Source organism: Poecilia reticulata, chromosome 7 (assembly GCF_904066995.2).
Source record: "Poecilia reticulata chromosome 7, P_reticulata-male-v2, whole genome shotgun sequence".
Lineage (NCBI taxonomy): Eukaryota > Metazoa > Chordata > Actinopteri > Cyprinodontiformes > Poeciliidae > Poecilia > Poecilia reticulata.
Window position 1 is genome coordinate 20,291,029 of NC_088836.1, and position 5,008 is coordinate 20,296,036.

A 5,008-nucleotide genomic window follows, 5' to 3' on the forward strand; every position below is an offset into this window, starting at 1 on the left:
TGATGGGCATTTTTATTTAACACTTGAAATGATGCGTGATTCTTGTATGCAGAGCAACTGATTTCCATCCAGTTCGGGTGGAAGGTATATGTGGACATCAAGTTTTGAGTATCGATTTAAATCTGTAATAAAACTACAGATTTAAGCCATTCTGGCATGAGTATAGTTTAATCCAAACCGCTCTACTGTAGCTCTGCTCTGGTCCTGCTGGGAGGTGAACCTCCACCCAAGTTTCAAATTTTTTGTCGTTTTTAACTTTTGTTTTTGTCCAGATTTCCCATCTTATCTTTTCGTCCATGTCCCTGCTTAAGAAAAGCATTTCTACAACACAATGCTGCCATCATTTTGTGTTTTCAATGTGATATTTTTAGGATGATGGGCAGCATTAGTTTTTCCTCCATACATGTTTTTTTTTTACATCTTGGCCTAAAAGTTCAGTTTGCCTGATTCTTAGCAGAGCACCTTCTTGCAGACAGTTGATTGAAACAAGTAATGTAGGGAACCAAACTGCAAACAGGATAGCTTGTGACCTTCTTTTGTTCTTCTTACGTGGAGGCCAGATTTGTCCCTCTGAAATGAATGAACATATTCTCACACCTGAGACGTGGGTCTCTGTTACTATGAGCCTCACAGCTCCGTCCCTGATTCATGATCTCTTTGCCTTGCCAGTCAGTTGAGGTCGGTGCGCTTTTGTGTCAAATATTCATTTTAGGATGATGGATTGAAACCTCACCTGTGAGATGACCAGCATGTTCCCCAACAACACCCTGAGGGCTTTGCAGAAAACATTACACTAAGATTACATTTCACGCATTTAGAATATATTTACTGTTTGACCTCTGAAGGAAATGTGTTGCACTGGACTTTATTTAAGGGTGTCAGAATAAAGGAGGCTGAACACAAATGCACACTGCACTTTTCAGCAGTGTTTTTTTTATTTTTTATTTCCGTCCTCTTCACAATCGTGCACTACTCTGTCGACCTTTCACACAAAATCTCACCACAAAAAAACCTCCAAAACATCGTAGCTTATGTGTCAAAAATGTGAATAAGTTCAATGTGAATGTATATGAAAGCAGCTGCAAATAAATGGTGCAACAAAAACTGATTTCCCCGAGCTTCCCTACAAGAGGTGAATTTTGCGCTTGCATCACTTTTATAAAAGAGAGCAAGTGAAATAAACCTCAGCAAATGCAACAGGCTTAATATTAAGCCGTTCAGCACAGGCGCACATTACCTGCGCTACAGAGGAAGAACAGGAAGGATATTGTGGTTGTCCTCTTCTCATGGAAAGTAACCTCAGTATCTTCCATTAGTTTCCATAATTATCGCCCTGACAGCTGTCGAGACGTCAGTCACCATAAAATATGATTGGCACACATCTCATGAGGCTGAGAGACAATTACAAACTGCCGGCCTGCCGGGTGGGTATCGACACGAAGCACGATTTTTCTCTTAGAGAGGAGGTGTGAGGGGGCTGGAGAGCAGACATGCAAGAGATAAAAATATCAAACATTCACCAGCAGCATTTTTTATTAATGTTTTTAAAATAAAGAATTCAGCACTTTTATGTGCAATTAAAATACTTTTTTTTTCAGTTTTGATTGATGTGATTTTATTCAAATGTTAATTCTTTCAATAATTTAACATAGAAATCTCTTTCTGTTTCTATTTAGTAAAAGAGATCGCTTGAAAAGAAAGCATTGTTTAAAATAACAAAACAAAACAAAAAATAAAAAAAGCAACTCTGCAAAATGCATGAAAACTATATGAATGAAGCTGTCAGTGGAAAGTTCAGCACCGGCACTGACAAACAGGAAGGTGGCGTGTCACCGTGTGTTTTGTTGCATCCCCATTGGTAGCACAGAGCCTGATGAGGTCACAGCCTGCTGAAGACTGCAGGAGTGGCCGTTAAAACTCAGAGACCTGTGTTTCTTTTTTTTCATCTCACATCACACGCTTTCAACCAGGTTACTCCTCTGCTCTCTTTTGTGTCTTTTGCTCTGCGCTTCACATGCCGGCGTCTACCTGCCTTGTCTTGAACTGTGGTGTGAAGAGCCTCAGGGTCTGCCATGTGGGTACGTAGCATGCTCTGAACACTTCCAAGGGTCTTAATTCAGGATTAGGCTTTGCAAAGGTACCATGATTACCGCAATAGCAATGTGGGGGGAAATAACTATGTTTTACGGCTGCTATTTGTTTGGTTTAGTGCGCAATCAGGCTGTGAGGGTGTAAGGGTTGGACATGTGATGTGATGTAGGCCAACGGAGAGCAGCAGCTCAGTGCTCAGAGTTGAAAATGAATTATTCAGACAATGAAGTATTTCTGAATCACATGAAGAGGGTTTAGATTAGTGTGTTTGAGAGGGTAAAGTACTATCTTTCCCTTCTCCCCCCCCTCCTCCTTCTCCCTTCGCCCTCTCTCTTTGTCTGCGCGTCTCATCGTGCTCTCTCCATCTGCATAGTTTAATATGAGAGTAGGATCTCTGAGAGACTGGACAGTCCTCATCAAGCCAGGCCGGGGTGATTTAGATGTTTCCAGTGAGAGATGCAGTTTGTGCATTACGCTCAGATGGCTGAGTGTTTAATTGCTCTGTGAGTGCAGGTCAGCAGGCAACAGAAAGACAAATGTGGTGCTGTGCTTCAGAGACTGTGCATTAAGTTTTCTGAGATCGAATTTTAAAAACAGAAAGAAAAAAAAAAAAAGAAAAGCCCATCACCTCTTATCTCGTTTAATCGACCTTTATGCTATCGATAGCATCAGACGTTAAAACTTAAAAACCATATCAATTTATACGCACAGAGACTCATTTACGGAAAATGAGTGAAGCAATTAAGCAGAAAAAAGTTAAAAAAACAAAAACAAAGAGAGAATCTCTTTTGATTGTATTTTTTTATTAGGAGTTTCCCACTCCCCCCCCCAGTCTGGATGATGATTCTTCCCGCCAAAATCCCCTGCATTCAGCTCAGGCCTGAAACAGTTTATCATGCTGAACAGGTGAATTAGTCTCACATCTACTGAAGTTAGGTACATTTGTCTAAAACGAGACAAATAGACAGTAGATAGTTTAGCAAAAATGCATAAAACAAAGAAGATGCACCTTTAATTAATTATTTAGCCTTGTAGGCAGCCGGTCATAATAAGGTAGAAACTTCGCCTCGAAAGTGAAGAAAATTTGTCTGAACCATTCTAAACCAGATTTTTATAAGAGCTACACATTTCCCGTTTTTTCACCCGCTGGATTTTTTCTTTTGTTTTGTTTTTATGTTTGTCAGGACATTTTGCCTTCCCCGTTGGACTCAGCGAGCTGAGGCCCACGGAGCGGCCTGACCGAGACCAGCGGCCGCTCTTTGACTACTGAGTGGTTCTTTCCAGGACTGTCCAACCTGAGAATGGTGATTTCAGGCTCAATCTCAGGTTCGTCAGCCCATGAAACGCCAACTCTCCTCAGCACAGTGCATGAAGAAACCCCAAAAGAGAAAATGAAAATGAAAAAAAAAATCCACAAAGCTGTCCAGGCTGAGTGAAAAGCCTGAAAGCTGAAGTTTTGCTCATTTTAAGACTAGGTATTTTATTATTTTTGGTAAAATAAATGTAGATTTCACTTTACTCTTTTAAGAAAATGCTTGTCAAATAATACATTTATGCTATGCTATAAGTTGGGAATTGTAAGCTCCTAAGAAAAAAAGTGACAGTTAATGTTAACATCAATTCTTCTTCTAAAACAAAGAAAACAGCCATTTCCTCCTCTAAAATGCTGCTGCCTGTTAACCAGAAGAGGGAGCAATGTGCACGTTAACCAAAGAGCAGCGAAGCATGCTGTCAGTCACAGTTAAATTCATGATAAAGTTTCCTGTGATTTTAATCTAGAAGACCGTTACTATTATTCAGGTCTGATTTTTTTCTCGTCTAGAATGATCATTTCAGTCTCGAAACGTAAAACTTGCATAGACTGTAAAAATCAGGGCCCTCAACTATCTGCTCAACAATTTCCCTCAGTGTTTTCGCCGATGTGAAAAAATTGCCTACAAATCAAAGAAAGCTGGTCAGACTCATCTATGTTTGTACAGAAGGACATTTTCAGTTGTAGTGTGTTTTTCGGCAGACGGCTGTTTCAGAACAAGAGAGGACAATGATGCTTGAAAATTGTCTGACTTCAAACCCATTGTCTTTATACCGGAAATCAGACTACACTGTACTATAACTAGGTTAAAATTGGAAATACATCTGAATCTATATAACTGAACACATCTTTGAGGATGTAAATTGGACCTGTTTGTCCTGTAAGCTGTCATAAGGAGACATTTTCATTGTAAATCGGCGCTGCTGAGTCAAACTCAATTGAGTTGATTGGAGTTGAGGTGTAGGCAGTTACTGTAAATTTTGGATCGTATTTATTTCATGCATATGTAAATTTAATCTGACTTGAAGCAACGCACATATGGTTAGATTTCCAATGTTCTCGGCTGCAAAAGAAATTCATCTCTGAAATCCGTCCATCTTTTACCCAACACGAGCTCAGAGAAATCTTTCAGTCATAAATTGCTGCATTTTTTGCTTGAGTTGTGCACAAAAATCCCAAAACAAAATGTTTCCCATTTAGCGTGTTGTAGATGTGGAAACCCATGACGACTTATTTCTAAATTCAATAAATAACCAATGAAATAACAAGGGATAATTGTGTCTGTGCTTACTGTCATTCATTTAAACGTATCTGTAAGTCGTTTTCTGAAACAGGAGATGCAATACAGCGTTGTGCGCTATACCTAAGTACATATGCATACATTCCTCTTTTTTTTTTTTTTTTACATTTCAGCGCAATCAATAAACTGATGCTTTCAAATTATTTCTCCCTAGATAAGAAATCTCAAAAAAAGGTTTTATACATTTCAGTGTAATAATAAACCAGTTATTTTACTGGCAGTAAATCAGTAAAAAAAATAAATAAATAAAAAAAATTACATACAAAATGAAACTAATTGCTTTTATTATTTCCAATAAGATAATT